This window comes from Drosophila gunungcola (assembly GCF_025200985.1).
Source record: "Drosophila gunungcola strain Sukarami chromosome 2R unlocalized genomic scaffold, Dgunungcola_SK_2 000012F, whole genome shotgun sequence".
NCBI lineage: Eukaryota > Metazoa > Arthropoda > Insecta > Diptera > Drosophilidae > Drosophila > Drosophila gunungcola.
Window position 1 is genome coordinate 1,448,044 of NW_026453170.1, and position 17,791 is coordinate 1,465,834.

The window sequence follows — 17,791 nt, forward strand, 5'->3', positions numbered from 1 at the left end:
CTTTTGCTATAAATATGTTTTCAAAGCCCCTTACACACCTAAATCCACGTGCACAAGTTTGTTCTATCTTTACTTTTTGAAAAGTCCTATACATGTAATTCGTAAAATTAAATTTATAATTTATCTGTTATGTATAAAGTATATATATAAATTATATATGTAAAGCATATGAGCTATAAACAAATCAGAAGTTTAAAGACCTATAGAATTGTAAGATTATACAGCGAAAGTTTATTAGGAAAATTTACCAAGCCCACTTTTACGCGTCCAAAATGACACACTGTTTTGGCCATGATATTGGTCTCAATAAGTTTGTATGGATAATATATACCCCGAAAAAAGTTGTCTTTGGCAACACTTTTTGTAAAGTGTTGGGTATCTGAGAGTCTGCAAATTTGACTTGGGCGTTCTTTCTTGCTTGTATTAACTTTTCGAGTTGTTAACTAAAGTTTTACTATAGTTATAACATAAACACCAACTTGAGTCATTATAAAGTATTTTTTTTGTTACAAATAACTGCTGCGTAAACCAAGTAATAGCTAGTGGCTTCCCGTTTGAGTTGGCTTGAAATTTACTTAGCCAAAACTTCTTAAGTGACTTGGAATTTTCTGGTCAGCCACTCTTTGACCGCAACTTATTGCAACATGTGTTACGGTTCAACTTGATTAATCGGCCATTTGTTAATGTTAAATCCACAAAGTGAAATTTATTTAAGGTTTACGATAATTTGTACCGAAAATGGGCAACTTTATTGGGGGGTTGGCTCAAGGACTTTTGACGACTATAAAGTGTTACATTTTATACGTGATTAACTTTGGGCATGTGGCTGCGCGTGCTGTGAGCTGTGGCTTTGTGGTCCCTCAATCATAAAATACGCTTTTATGTTGCATGCCAATCGTAGCGTCATTTGCCATCTGGCGCCAAACACCCATACATGCCAAGGAATTAGCCCTGTTTTCAGCAACTCGAGGATTTATTGCACTGGATTTGAACTGCTAATGGGGCCGAAAACGGCCGTAGCGATAAACAAATGATTTTACGACGCTGATGCTGGTCAGGCCCGAAGTCCCGGCCACATAATCACACCCCCTTCACCTCCTCGCACATCGCGTTCTGACCCCTTGCGCAATATAAGGGCTGTGGCAGCGGCAGCGGCAGCGGCAGCGGCAGCGGCAGTTGTAGTTGGCGGCAGGACAGGCTTAACGATTACAAAGTGGCGACCCAAAATCTGGGCCACCAGGCGTTGCCGTTTAACTGTTGATTACTGCGATGATGGCAGCTCTGGATCGTCCTCCAGCCTCTCAACCCACAATCCCGAACACCTTTCAAGCCCCCCACACGTCCCATGCGGTGTGCGTGTACCCTCTACCATCCTCCGAGCCAAAGGTGTAAATCATTGCTGTAAAAGCAGTAAAGTTTTGCACTAAAAAGATTTTTTCAGTTTTTAAACTTTAACGCTACTTTTATTACACGATTTTGCATTGCCAATTCGCTAGCCATTATAAAAGAGATTTGCACATGTGAACACAGCTATGTTATCTATACATAGTATTACATAGAAATACAATACTTATTTCAATTATTATTAACATCATAGATACTGATCTATTTATTATTTAACAATATCCACAAAATCTGACGTTGCATATGTGTAAATTGAAGCTCAGCTACATTTAAAAATATTTCATTTTTGTGTTTGCGGGCGAGTTCTAATCAGGATGTCATTTTTCAGCTATCCATTAGATTAGATTAAGCTGCCACTTGGGTATCATTTCGCTTATCAAATAATAAAAAAATTATATTTACAAAAAAAAACCTTTTTTTTTATCCAGTAATACAATAAAATGGAAATACAATACCTATTGCAATTATTTTTGACATCATAAATTCCGATCTAATATTACATTAATATACTTTTCAATAACATCCACAAAACAATCAGTCGTAGCATATGTGTAAATTAAAGCTCAGCTACATTTAATAATATTTAATAATAATTTTATTTTTGTGTTTGTGTTTGAGGGCGAGGTCTACGTGGGATGTTGCTATGGCATTCTTCAGCTTCCCATTCAATTAGATTTAGCTGCCACTTGGGTAGCATTTCGCTTATATTTATATTTACATTACAAAAAAAAAGGTTTTTTTATCTATTCAGCAATACAATTTTATTTTATGGAAATACAACACTTATTGCAATTATTATTGACATCATAAATACTAATATAATATTACATATTATATATATATATATAATATTATCCACAAAACAATCTGACGTTGCATATGTGCAAATTAAGCTCATCTACATTTAAAATTATTAAATAATTATTTTATTTTTGTGTTTGTGGGCAAGGTCTGCATAGGATGTTGCTATAGCATTCATCAGCTTCCCATTCATTTCTCTTCATCGTTGTTCTGCTTCGGGCATACAGACAAATCTCTTTTCAATATTTATTCATTAGCAAATAAAACATACCTATTTTTAACTAGAAAAGTATGCATCAATTTTTCAAACCCAACCTTTCTTACACTTCTCAGAAAGTTATTTCCAAAATACATTTTTCAGATTTAAAGACTACATTTCAATTAAATTTAAATCTTGATTTGCTTCCAGCTTTCTAGTTTTTACAGTTCCTAAACTTAACAGAGACGTCATTGGGACTTTCCAAAGATGAAATTTAAAAGAAAAGTGTCGGACACGCATGTGACACCCGCGATTTAATTTTATGTTCTATTTACTCTTCGTCTAGCGAGTATAAAAATATGCCTGTGCTGGCAAGGGATGAAATTTTACATACCACATAGGACCAACCTAGCGAACACATATCTGGTCTAACCAATTTCACGGTGGAGGCAAAACATTAAAGCCTTTTTCCTTCTGGCTCAATGGTGTGCGGAAAATGGGTCACTAACTGTTACTTATTTATACTAATCACGGCAAATTGCCGCCGAGAACAGGCAGCTAAGAGCTTGGAATGGAGTGTTAGGGTGCCGAGTGCCCCGTGAAAAGGCGGGCAGAGGACAACGACAACGCCTTTTATCTGTTCGACTTAAGTGTTGGGAAAAACTTTGTTGAGGTATCTAAATATAGAAGGCTGTGGCGGTGGCGAGGGCGAGGGCGGGGTTAAGGTCCTTTTGACCGCCCGGCACTCGGGCAAACAGTTTGCACTTGAACTAAGCTCATTATTCCGCCGCTGAAGCCCTTACGATCCTGTCGTGTTCCTAATGAGCTAACTCTGAGGGACAGAAACTTAGCTGCAGGAACAACAAATTAGTTGCAGCAACCGGAGTCTGATGCAAATTGGGAAGCCAGAGCCGAGCCACGTGGCTTACTACTCGGCTAATTGGATGGATTGGGCATAGATGCGGAAACTGAAACAGGATCGAAGCTGGAGCTGGAGCCGGATTCATGAGCGGCTTTGTCGGCTTGGCCAGGAGTGACATCACAGGGCTCTTAGCTCTGGCGTTTTACCGACTTCGATTCACTCGTTATCTGTGTCCTTATCGGCAGCTGCACTCTGCCGCACTCTAATCGAGTTCTGTGCGACTTCGCAATCAAGAAAAGGTTCCGCACGCAGATTTTGTAATCGACTTTGCGCTGATGAGGACTGCGAGATGGTTGAAAGAGGATCTAATAAATTTGATTGCAAGCCAAGCATGAAAAGCCAGCAAGGCGAAAGCTGTTGGCACTGGCTGCCACTAGCTGAAAAAAAAAGGTCAACCCCAAAAGCTCTGCTCTCACGACCCGCAGGTCACAGAATCCCCGGCTAATGGCTAAGCAAACAAGCCAAGGACGAGGACGAGCACCAGGATGGGGCCATCGAGATTGCGGGTAAATTAATGCAAAAACTTAATCAGGCGCGAGAAAGGGAAACGTTGGTTGGGAGCAGGTGCAGATAGCTGACACTCGCTGCAGCCAGTCTCCGAGGGCTCGTCATCGATTGTCAGCATCTGCCAGAGCCACAAATTAAACACAAACAAACCACAGACGCCGAGAAAGCAACAGCAGTGGGACACCCGCCTGCTCCTTTCTACTTGTCTTTTGGCCAAAATAGTGCAAGCCATGCGCCTGGCTGTCACTGCTATTGGCCGTTGCTAGTGATGCGTATATCCTGTACTTGTACTTCTAACAGTCAGTCTGTGTGAAAGCCCCATTACTCAAAATAAACTCAAACTTACTTACTTACTCAAATAAACTTCTATGGTAAGACAAATTTGGAAAACATTTGTTTTTAAAGGGAGCATACATAGATACATAAGTCAGCAGACCAGCTTTATAAGAATGTGAGTTTCAATTTTTACGAATAAACTACAAATACTTTGCAAGTTATGGCAGGTGAAAGTCGGGCAAACGCTTTTGCCCTAAAAGCGAGTTTTCTATAACAGCGTTCACGATAACTAAAAAAGTTATGAGCTGTTCAAAATTTGGCAAACTCGTTATAAAAACCACAACCTTATTTTAACAGGCATTCTTTGTATTCTTAAGCAAAAACGACAGAAAAATTGGGTAGAAAAGTGATATTTGATTTGAAAACGTGGCAATTGAACAATATTTGTTTTTCCAAATATTTTTCTTACTTCTGTCACTGCGTTGAAGTGTAAAAAACAAAGTTTTTTTGAACATCAACTATGTAGAAATTGGTACCAACAAAAAGGAATTTGGGAAAGGGGTTACTTCTTTGCTTTTATTTGTATAAATCTGGCATCTGAAAGTCGTTGAAAGTTGCAGTAAGTCTATGGTGAAATTGCCTTGATTCGTTTTTGATCATTCTCCATCACATTACACTTTTTTTTACTGACTTAAACGACTCAGAATGGCGATCTCGACACAAAAGGCATCTTTATATATTGTGGTATTGAACACATATCACAGCCTCATATTGCAAAACCAGTTAAAATCTATCTAAAAATACCTTGATTCGTTCTTGGGCTCCAGAGATGAGCAATTGAGCAAGGTAGGAATACTCATACCTAACGATGGCCAATACATTAAATAATTGTTTAATGACATTATCTGTTTCCTTTGCTGTTGATACAATCTAAACAAACTCTAAAGACAAATTGTATTTGGATAGAAAGGGAACATGAAGAAAAAAAATCCTACAACTGCACGCAAAGAATGATATCTATTATTAGCTGGTTTAATCGGTTGAGACACTCCCTCGAGTTTTTGCAGTGCAATAGTAGTTTTAAGATTTAATTTATTCCTCACTTCTTAGTAGTAGAAGGTGTCAAAGAGTGATTTTGTATTTTTCTTTGCAGGCGAAGAAATTATCATCCAAGATGTTCCTTTAAGTTCCCCAAAAAAAATAAAAATCGTTTTTATCCTTTGAAAAAAAGAAATAGTCTCAAAATTTCATATAGACCACAACCTGGTTATACCAAAAAAAAAAAGATATCGAAATAAAAGTACTTAGCTAGTTCTCATCACAGTTCATCACCCATCCGCCCCGTTGGCTATGCAATCGATGCAATGTCTGGGTGCTTTGGGTGGCCACGTTCCATGCAACAGCAACAGCAACAGTAACAGCAACAGCAACAGCTGCAGTTGCATTTGCAATGACAGTGGCAGGCGGACTTGCCACAGTTTACCCGGAGGAGGACTCGGGGCACGTCTGCCCCGGCCGTTTGTGGGTTAATCGCATTGTCAGCCAGCAAACACGACGACAATGGCCCTGCCCGAGTGTGCAGACGCGTCTTGGCGTCAATTGATTTGACTTGGCCCGATTGTGACCCACTTGGGGCCACTTTCCCAGGACGCTTGAATGGGATTGTGGGTGTGTGTGCTCGCCAATTTTGGCAGTTCATGCGGGCTCACTTTGCACTCGCTGGGTGTACGCGTCTATGTCAAGAGCGATAAAAATTTATAAGCTTGCAGAACGGTACTGGGAACCAACCAGCCCTGCAAATTGTACTCCGCTGTCGAACAATCCCACACTTGGCATTGAAACTGAATTTATATGCATGTTTTATTCGAACTGTGAATAATTGAAACAAATGTGGGAAAGCCATCACAGTCATAAATTTCCATATATTTATATACGAGGTGTATAAAAGTAGAATTGCATTGCTGACGAATATGAATCGTTTCGTTCGCAAAAGGTGCGAGCAAAGTGTAATAGTGCAAACTTTAACCTATTTTTGGTGGCCATGAATGGCATATTTATTTACCATTCTTAGGGGAGAATATATTTACTTTGTCAGTTTATTTTACTCCTCAGCCTGTCCGCTTTATGTCTGGTCATGCACGTTCCGGCAATTTCAAAGACCAAGGATTTCTTGGTAAATTCCAATTAAATTGGGGAAATCGGCACTCTCAAAGAAATGCACACCAACACAAAGTCTGCTTCCGCGAAAAAGGGAGGGAGCACTGGGGTAACTCATGCGTGGGCGTTTTTTTTTTAAATGCTAAATATCTGGCTGGATATAAATTGAGCTTATTTATCAAAGTTTTAATTAAAAACTTCATAGAAGAACTCTCTAAATTGCGTAGAGTGTGTAATTACAACTGTGACGAAGGCGCAGCACCTCAGTGCCCGTGAGTCCCAGATCTTGAACCGGAACCTAAGGCGGACTGGGGAGGTTGGGATGGCTTGGGATGGCTTGGGGAGGCTTCAACGTCATCAGCCTTAATGTATGCAACAAATAAAATTCACACAAAATTGAATTAGACTTAATAAACACGAATGCCGTGGGACGTAGCAGAGGAAATGGGACCGGGCGAAGGCACAAAGGACGCAGCTGAAAATCAACCGGAAACAAGGAGAAGTACCCGGAGAGAAGACGAAGACGAAGGCGACACGGAGGATGATGAAGTAGGAGGACAAGTTCAAGTTGTCTAGGACGTAATAGAGAAGCAGTGCCAGGGCAGATTCATAAAGCACGCAACGCGCGCTTTACGCGTGAGTGAGTTCGGGAAATGGAGAGGAAAATGGGAAGGGAAAAGCGTGGAAACATCGGAAACACGAGCAAACAACCAGCACAGCAAAGAGACGGGGGGAAGGGGAAAAACGGCACTGCGACACGGTGAAAAATGTTAAAAAGAAAACGGAAAGAAAAATCACAAACAGCATTCCTGGCAATCCGACGACTGAGACCGAGACTCAGAAGACCGAACTCACAGCACGCCAGGAATCCCATAACGTCCAGAGCCGAGGCAAAACTTTTACCCAGCCAATATACGAGAGGGTCTGACGAACTTTGAGATTTTGAAAAACATATATATTAAGCATACGTCACGTTGTCCCAGCCCTGCCACACATGACTAATGGGCAGCTGGAAAAGCTGACAATCAGATCAGCCCACTCGCATCTGGCCTAATGAGCACATCTCCGTCTCCGGCATAACCTACTTTGTTTCGTATCATCCGCCAGGCCAACGTCAGCGGACAGCAAAGTGGGCATAATTTGATTAGGCCTCTTGTCAGCACACTCCAGCACCAGCGCCAGCGCCAGCGCCGTCATGTATACGGCTTCCTTTGACGGCATTCCAGCGATGCCGCCTCACGGCTTCAAACTTTCTCAAAGTGTAGCGACCTGGGAGTGAGCAGCACGCCGCGCCTTCAAAAGGCCGCCAGCCATTGACAGAAAGCCAACAAATTGACGGACAGAAGGACTGCCAGACTGACGGACTGGCCAGCTGGCAAAAAATTGCGTTCGCAGGAGTTGCCACGGCCGCTGGAAGAGATATGAAATAAATTGCGGAATGCCAACAAATAAAAATGTACAAGTGTAGGCACAAATACCCTCCAGCCTCCAGCCTCCCTCGAAACGAACCCAAGTCGACCCGGCCCGTCTTCCTGGACACGCCCCCATCCTAGGGCAGCATTTCCCTCGTCAAGGACGACAGAACCGGGACGATTATAAAGAGATTTGTGTGTCTGCGTCGGTCTATGTCAGTTGAAGTTTACCCCGCAGATTCGCGGAGGAGGAACGAAAGACCCGAGGAGCTGGGTAACGAACCCGAGTCACAGGGACAAAAGACAGCAAACGGAGCAGCTTCTGATGAGGCGCTGATGACTGTCATCATAATCTCGATTAACATAATAATACGCGTAATCTTTATCGGCCCTGATGATGCGCCCGATGGCTTCCCTGCCTCCTGGCCACGTGGCTGCCTAATTTTATCCCTCGGCCCCCAAATTGCCTATCAGGTTGCCGATCAGATTTCTTTTTTATTCCTAGCAGGCGATTCGAAATTAATTGCTTTATCAGCCCATAAAAGCTGGTCAGATTTGTCATGTTTGAGGCGGGGGACGTGGGGGCAGGCCGCGGTCTGCAATCGATTTTTGAATAACACTTAGCCACTTTAAACGCTTAAAGGCCGAACGATGAAAAACGACCTCAATTTGATATTATCAACGCTGCTGCCGCTGCGGCTGAAGAAACGAAAAAAATGGCAGCTAACTTTTAGAAAATCCACTCGGGCCGTGCTGCAGATTCTGAGGTGGTTGAGGGGATTGACGGGCATACAAACTTATTGATTGCTCTGCCTCAGAGCCTGCCACGCGGTATTTGGAATGGAAAACGGGCGAAATGGCAACAACAAGGGGCAGCCAGCCGGTCGGCGGAAGTTTAGCCGAGATTGTCAATAGACCCAGCGCGTGGACTGGAGGACCCACATACATACACTCTACACTCCTATGAATATAGTGAGAGATTCATCGAGGCATATGCTGATGGCGTTTCATATTTTCCCACACAATTCCAGCACCCTTTCGACTGCTCCGGCATGAGGACTCATGAGGACTCATGAGGACTCATGAGGACGGGGATTTGGGGAGAACTAGGGCACTTTTTCCCCATCTGAGCTAAGCGATGACAGGCGTCTATGGACTTGCAGGATATTCCGTCTTCATTTAGTGTTTCGATTGGCCTCACTGAGTCTGACACTTTGAAATTGAACCGAGCTAGGTTTTGGTAAGAGTGCTGATGGAGCAGCAGAGGCTGCTGCGGTGAGTTATGCACTTGGCATGTCCCAACCACCCAGTTTGTCTTCGCCTCTGTTTTAACCTTGTCTTTAGTTTTGATTTTCCACTTGATCGAGTGCAAACTTGGGGCTGCTTCCCCGATCCCCTGCTCACTCAGGCGTGCTATCAAATTATAATTTATAAACAATTTCGACGTGAGTATGCATTGTTGTTAATGTGACTGAATAGCGCACGTTAATTAGGTTGCAGCGCAAAGAGCCAGAAAGACTCCGCCCTGACCGCTTTGGTCCTGCAAACGTCGGTGTCCTAGATTAATTTCCCGTTTGAAGGGAAGGTTTCTTCAAATCGCTGTGCAATTAATGTGAATTGCTCTACATAAATATATAAATATGTTGAGCTCAGGCGCACTTGGCACACTTTATTTTTACCCATTATACCCATTATATAATCCAGCTGAGGAGCGTGCCACAAACACGTTCCACCCTTTCCTTTCCATTTCGAGCCATGTTTCGCAGTAGTAGAAAGCAAAATGGGCATTTGTCTCAAAAGTTAAAATTGCTTTTAATATAATGCGATTTCTGTTTGCTTTGGCATGGCTCGCATTCCTCGAATGCTTCTCAGTTTGGTTGGCCAGCATTTGATGGTCATCAAGTGCCTTCAAACGTGTCCCATCTCTCGGCTTGTTGAGACAATTTCATACAATAAAATTTCAATAAAGCTGGTAAAAAGGAGCACTCGAAGCGGTTGCGGCCGGTCGAAAACAAAAAAAAAAAGGAAAATCCGTCGGACCATAAAATCAGCACAAACCCAAACACACATCCCCATCGAGATGATAATCGTGGCCAAAGAGCGGAGGACAACAAACATGGTCCAGCACTTTAATCAAATGAGACCGCAGCATCAAGAGGCTGTTCACCCACAAGCATTCCGGCCGAGTGTGTGCTAAAATTTCAATGAAGCCATTGGCGGCCGAGGGGCCCAGAAGTGCTGTCCGGAAAAAGAGCAGAAACTATTAAAGTAAGTGGAAATGGAGGCATTAAGGCGGAAACACGAGCTCACACGTTGGGACATGGGGCCGTTGTCAGGCCAAGTGGAAGCTTTGAACCTTTTATGTGCTTTTAATTTTAATACAACAAAGAGGCAAGAAACAATACAGTTTTCCAGGCATTCAGTCCTGCCATTTTGCCGGCATTTAGTTGCCACTTTTGGCTGCCATCCAACCCTTCACTCCCCTCGTGTGCATTTTCAATTTGCGCTTTGCATACGGATTGCAACTCACGCCAGCTGGCGGCTTTCTCAGGGATAAGCCTGTGCGTACCACAGTGCGTATGGGTGATGCGAGCACAGCAGCCACCATCTTTACAGGTATCAACTGCAACAGCCAGAGAGCTCTCTACCATGCCGAAAGTATGGGGAACCTCTTTGCCCAGAGGCATTCAGTTTATCAATTATGCGAGTCAGATGTAATTAATAGTCTTCACAGACAAGCCGCCTCACGGGGACCCATGTCCATGACAAACGGCAGCGAATGTGGTGGGATTTGCGACACAGGGCCTGACTTTAATATCAACTCGATCGGGTCGACACACACAGCGGAGCAGTGCAAACTATGGTAAATGCCAACGCACTTCTGGCATCCGGTCTAGACTTCATTATGACATAGTGTGCGCCCGTGTCGAGTCCCCGAGGCGCTACGCAGCTGGCCCTACTTAAGATACAATAAAAAGCAGGCATACCTTTGGGGCTGGGCATCTGCATAGCTCTGCGTGTGTGCGAATGTGTGTTTTATCCCCCATTCGCAGTTTGCCAGCAATAACGTTTAATCTAGCATAAACATATGGAACATAAGCATTTACATGCGACTGTATACACACACTAAGGGCTGAAGGCGTCAGGTGAGTATTAGCATCTCCGCCCCTTAACAACGGCCTTAAGAGTCAAACTCGACTGGGCTTTAAACGTGAAAGTAATTATGCAATCTCAGAGGGAGATAGGCAAACAGTTGCGGCTTTCGATTACCAAGAACTCCCTCACAGAAATGGAATATATAAAGCTTATTTTTTCTTGTTCACAAGAAAAAATACAAGGAAAAACATTGGAAAAAAAAACAATTAGGCGAATGAATTTTGTAAAACGAGATGTATAGAATAGAAAATACGAATCCAAATTAAAGATGCGATTTTAGCAACAGTGAGGTATTCCTTGAAATTCTAAGTTAAAGCTTCTTTTCTCCGTATTCTGGTACTTTTAGATCAGAACCAACTGAATTTTTTATTCCGTTTTCTCTCTTTAATAATAAAAAATAGAAAAAATAGCATTAAATTTGGGAAAATATTAGGCTGATATACATTTTGCTGTCTGTTCAATAGTAATTACCCAAGCAAATAAATAAAAAGCTATACATTTTTTAAAGACCGTATTGTTTCGAAAGACGTACTTTCCAACAAACCAAGATGGATTGGGCTGGTAATGCTGGCCAATGTAAATACATAAAATAAAATTTCTAAGCCGAAATAGGCCTGAAGAATAAAAATCCAATATTTATAATTTTTTGGCTTGGCTTACAGTGCTAGCTTCGAATATTCCAAAAAGCAAATCAAATTCTGTAACAACGAAATTTGTTACAAGATTTAAAGCATTGGTTATTCCACACACATTTGATGGCTTAAAATGGCTTAAAATCCCCAACCAGTGAAAAAGAAGTCCATTGATAACCATAGTAAGTAAAAAGGTAAAATTCCCATAAAGCAGTTTTCTGATGAGATGAAAAAACATGGTAAAATCCGATTACGGTTCCACCAATCCAGCTCACAAATGGATTGGGTATTGCCACCGGGTGCTTTTTCCACCTTCTATTTATTTGACAAATTTAGAATTTATGATGGACCCACACCAGTAGATGTTCTAGGGGTTCCTGGGGGATGCTTGCTTTCTGGCATGTGCGAGCTGTACAATCGCAATAAAAATGCACAACATGGCACAGCTCCTCCTCCGGATGGGACACACAAAAGGCAGATCTGAGGGCGACTTAGAGCTTACTTAGACATGTTAACTGCTGCGAGGACTCTTTGTCTCTACACCTAAAAAAAAAAAGGAGGACAGAGCGAAACTTGCGGCGGCTACAAATTTAATGCGCTTACGATAAATTTTTATTATGCCAGCGAATGCTGCCGTTAAAATTGGATATTGAAGACCCCACCTAGGGAGGGATATGCGAAGTAGAAGCAGGAGTAGAAGCAGGAGCAGGAGCAGGAGCAGGAGGGTGAGGATGCGGCAGGATAGCTTGCGAAAAATTTGAATTTTCCGCCATAATCGTAACTTGTCCCCGTTGGCAGGCACTTTAAAGTCTTTACTTTTGCACTTGCACTCAGTACGTGCTTTGTTTTTTGCCCTTGTTTATGCCTTAATGTGTCCATAAAATGCAGGACTTGGTGGCCAGGCAGGGCGCTCACCAAATGACCACGTTTCTTACTAGGTCACTGGGATTTGCTAGGCGGGCTTACCTGGCGTATACTTAATCACTCCAAAATAACGTCGAAACTGTGGGAAACTGCAAGTCGGCACGTGAGATTGATTAAATTTCTGATTTATGTTCTCCGGAATCACCGCACACAAAGCCACAAACACTGTCTCGGATCACCACCGACCGAGGGGCCACAGAAGTAACAGTCGCCACTGACACCTCTTTCAAACCAATTATTCGTCGTTAATGAGTCTCTGGGTTTCCGATGAGGACCGCGTGCGTTGCTATCATGATGGGAACTGTTTGGCAGCCAGCGTGGAAGGTAGCTTTTATAGACCCAACCGTTTGCCGCCAAGGCATTCAAAACACAACGTGTTGCAGGTCGTGGTTGCGACCAAAACAAACCTTCCAGCGTCAAAGGACGCAGGCGTCGTCAGGACAAATCTGAGGTCCTTGCTGCCACTAGCCGGGTTGTGAACCAGAGCTTTTGTCTGCGGTCCGACTCGAGGGCAACCCCTCGAACCTGCTGGAAAGGGTTGAACGGTTGGTAATACTTCCTCTGACAGTTCAATTTGAACAATTTGACTAAATTGGCATCTAATTACGAGTGGCCTGTCTTGGCGAAAACTTCAGTTTCATAGTGCTCTGGCTCTGAGAATATTTTAATCTAGATACGCCATACAAATCCCACACTTGACCATCGGATTAACTCTTTCACCTGAGTAAATTTCATACCCCCATGTCCCCAGAGCAGAACACTAAAGCCCCATTTGTTTGAACACGCACCTCAGATGGGAATTAAATCTGATGATAGGCGAAGAGCACCTCATGTCAGCCAGAGATTTTCATTTAGATGCTTGCGGCTGCCTCGGCAAATATTGGCATACAAATGTTAATTATCCACAGAGCACACTTACACTGCCAAAAGGCGAACAAGGACCAGAGGCGGCCGACAGGGCGTATGCTCGATAATTGTTGGCCATGCCTTGTTTAATATTCAATAGCATGTATTAAATTTAAAGTGTTAACAAACTTTTGCACTTTCCATCGCCCCGAGCTGAGAACCTCATACGGACTGTGATGGTAACACAAAAAGGGGCATCCGTCTCGCCATGACCCTGGCATCTGAAAGAACGAGACAGGTCGGTTGACCGACTGGCAGGGATGCCGATGCCCCCGTCCAGCTTACATGCCCAAGTATTTCATTAACCTGCCTCGTCCAGATACGCACACTGGCAGCTGCTGTCTGCGTGAGGAGCGTTAACTTGTTTGCCCGGAACAGTCAGTCCTGTTGGCCCCTTCCTTTGTGTGCGAGCTGTGCGTGGCCAGGACGAGTTTTAAATTGTGTCCAGTGTCCATTGGAGCGAACTGGGGATTTATTATCAACGTCATCATTTTTGTGGTACCCCACCGCTTCTCCGATGGGAAGGGGCCAGCTTTCAAACACTTTCGGCGGAATATTGCACCTGGCCAGAGCACCAACAATGGGGATCCCTTTCAATGGGAGTTCAGCGTGCATAAACACAATATGCAACTTAGCAACCTTCGAAATTAAATGCCAATTGCAAAAATGCAATATACAGAACACAGAGTGCGACACAGGAAAACCAAGGCAACCGGCGCAATCAAAAATGGCTCTGCCACCCGCAGCCAGTTAGGGAGAGAACCCTTTACAGTGGGAAACGTGCGCATGACATAATTCCTTAATTACCAAAGTTGTCAGACGCACTTAAAAGTGAGTTACAATTACAGTTTTGCCCCTACAATTGTCTGCTGCAGTATGCTGGATGCAGAATAATCGTTTGGACCCAGCCACCTGCGGAGAGGCACTAACGTGTGGCTGGCACAGACTTTTACAAAAGGAAGGGAAAAAATACATTAAACCTGAACTTTTAACAGTCAAAGAGGCGGCCACATAAGCTGACAACTATTCAGAGTCCGGCAATGCAGCTATGAAAATTTTCATAAATATAAACTTGACAATGACGGCGAAGACAATTTAACATAAGAAAGTAACCAAAACTAAATAAATAAATTTTACTGTATTGACGGTTAAATTAACCACATAAAGTAAGAACTATGTAAATGTAGGCAACAACAAAGGAGTTATGAAATGTGGTACCTAAAACTCTTACTTCGATCACTGTAACTTACTGTAATGTTTGTTTTTGTCTTTCTATAATTTAACTACACTTTTAAATGTTTTGGGATTTTATTTTTGTTCCGGTTTAATCGTTTAAACTGCGGAATTGGTTGTTTTTCTTAGGAATTTATGTCTATTCTAATATTAACATTTCCCTTAAATTATCTTAAAATTGTTAAAAAGTATATTTAAAAGATTTATGTTAACATATTTATACCCTTGCAGAGTTTATTATATTTTAAGCCATAGTGGCAAACAATCGAGGTAAGAAAGTGTAAACAATATCCAATTTCCGCTTATTCAATACACAAAAATTCAAACATCAAATTTTGTAAAGGAAAATGTTAATATCTATGTATTAATTAAAAAATAGTTTGAGCTATGGAGACCTCGAGCTATACAATTAATTATTTTTGGCTTTAAAGTTTCCCTCGAATACGATTTTCCCCAAGTGGGTGAGCATCCTATCGCCAAAACTACCCAATCGATTGTTCTGAAGTTTCGTATACATTGTTATACATAAATCAACAGATAATCACAAAGCGTTTTCATATTCGTTTTTCTTAATTAAATTAATGATTTCCAAGTACTTTCAAACGAAACTGTGATAGGGCTATCATGTTCACCGAAAACCACCTTTTTTCGAAGAGGCGTCAAAAACTGGCTGCCACGCCCCTGCGCCAAAAATAATGGAGGACATCGGCTTGCCGAAGTTTGGTTCCCTTCTCGTTAATATGTGTGTTAAACAAGAAGAAGCTAGCTTCGGTAAGCGGATGTTAATATATCCTTGCACCTTAAGAAAAATGAGTTGCTCAATACGCTTACATATTCCAATATGTCCTATCAGTATAATTTTAAAATAATTTTGTACGTTTATGATTGATATGAATATATGTATGTTAACTTCGTTTTTCAAATAAGAAAAATCGATATTTTATGAACATTAATTGAAAACAAGTTTGTTTAAACCCTTAAATAAATTGTTTGATTATTCTTGTGGCTGCTATGTGATGTGGTTCTTAGTTACTAAGCTTGAGTTTTAAGCGCATTTGTTCGAAAACAACGAAGTTTAGCATAACTTTTATAAAGGCATCCGGACTCGGTTCCGATAATAAAAATAAGTCTTTTGGCAAAGCTTCGACTAGCTTTTAAAACGAAAGTCAACTTAAAAACAAGAAGGAAAGCAAACTTCGGCAAGCCGAAGTTCATATACCCTTGCAGCTATTGCATTAATTAAATACTTTTGAAAACATTTAAATTATGATTTACTTGAGTATGTGCTAAAAAAAAACATTGAAACTATGATGATTTGCAGCTCAATTATTAGATAGTTATTTTATATATTTTTATTATTTCTATGGGAGCCATATGCTATAGACGTCCGATTTTGATAAAATTTATACCATAATTCTGAAATAATTAAACATTGCTATATGTCGAAGAACTAAACAAAAAATTAAAAAACAGAAAAGTTATAATTTTTTTCATTTATTTTTCCGATTGTTCCTATGGGAGCTATATGCTATAGTCGTCCGATTTTGATGAAATTTAAACCGTAATTCTGAAATATAAAACCATTACTATATCTCGAAGAACTAAACAAAAAATTAAAAAACAGCAAAGTGTTAATTTTTTTTCATTTATTTTTCCGATTGTTCCTATGGGAGCTATATGCTATAGTCGTCCGATTTTGATGAAATTTAAACCGTAAATCGGAAATATTTTACCATTACTATATGTTGAAGAACCAAACAAAAAATTAAAAAACAGCAAAGTTATAATTTTTTTTCATTTATTTTTCCGATTGTTCCTATGGGAGCTATATGCTATAATCGTCCGATCCGGCTCGTTCCGACTTATATACTACCTGCAATAGAAAGACAACTTTTGGAAAAGTTTCATGCAGATAGCTTAAAAACTGAGAGACTAGTTTGCATATAAACGGACGGACAGACGGACAGACGGACGGACAGACGGACATGGCTAGATCGACTCTACTAGTGATGCTGATCAAGAATATATATACTTTATAGGGTCGGAAACGTCTCCTTCACTGCGTTGCAAACTTCTGACTGAAATTATAATACCCTCTGCAAGGGTATAATGAACAGTCTAGATCAACTCGTCTTATTCTATATTCAAAAACTTCTCCCGTGCTTTTTGTGAATAAACTACATTTAGGCCAGTAAAATTTAATTCGCTTTTACAAAAGCCATACGAAAGGGATTTGGTAGTTTTCGCAAGTAAATTGTCGCTTTTTGATAGTTGGCAAGCAGATCAAACATAAACTGTCAATTTGGCAAATAATGCAAGGATCTGTCAGCGGCAGAAATGGCAAAAGGCCTAGGTAAAAAGTGGAGGGCAGGCGATTGCAAAAACCAATGCCCAGCGAAACGTGTCGACCAGCCAGCCACCCTGCCACCCACTCTCCACTCTCCAGCACCCACCACCCTGCGCCCTTACCTTCAGCTCGGCACTTGTCATGAAATTTTCTATTTGCAGATGCGCGAGTTGCATTTCCTTTCCTTCTCCCAATGCGGTTGATGGTTTGGCTGCTCCTGTCAGTGTTGTCATTTCAATTTCAATTTGCTGACGGAAACTTGAGCGTCGCCCGTGACAACGTAGCCGAAGTTTCGGCATCGCCCTGGCCACCAATTAGTGCTGGAGCCCAGCGGGACACACAACCTTCGAAAGTGTAATAAAATTCCTAGGAGCTGTCAGGCTGGAGTGGAAAACCAAGCGGCACGTCAGCACGGATTTAATTAAAATGTTTTACACGTGCGTAAATCCAGCACTAATTGTTTCACATCCCATCCAACTGCATCATTTGGCCGACAATAAACCTGAATTATGGGCCGGCATCATGACCAGGCTTCAGAGTTATGCAAATGTCACAAAATGTTATTAAAACTGCTGCGGGGGCTAGCGGGCGTCCAGGATATCACAAGGACACGCTCTGGCAGCCGCAAAAAAATTTGTCAAATTTAATTTACACCTGTTTAGAAATATGCAAATATCAGCCACAAGAGGCGGTGAGGCCACGAGGGGTAAACGATGTGTGTGAGCCATCATCGGTCAAGGGTCTGGAAAACCCTCGGCGAAAAAGAAAACCGGAAAAACAGCGAGAGAAAAACAGAGAACAACAATTTAGCTGCACTCATAAACATCGGCTCCTGGGAAAAGAGAAGAAGGAAGGACGAGCCAGAGCCAGAGGATGTGTTGTTGGATGATTGCAGCAAATTGCCAGCACAGTTGT

The 17,791-nt window shown here is 41.8% G+C and overlaps 1 protein-coding gene across 2 annotated transcripts in view; it reads right to left on the reverse strand.

The window, feature by feature from the left end:
* The window catches only part of LOC128255925 (GTP-binding protein Di-Ras2), a 36,309-nt gene extending 23,624 nt beyond the window's left edge, over nucleotides 1-12,685 (reverse strand). For both annotated transcript variants that reach the window (XM_052985845.1, XM_052985844.1), the window contains exon 1: nucleotides 12,433-12,685. The gene's annotated coding sequence lies outside the window, so the exon portion shown is untranslated. The remainder of the gene's footprint in view (nucleotides 1-12,432) is intronic.
* Nucleotides 12,686-17,791: the final 5,106 nt, after the last annotated feature.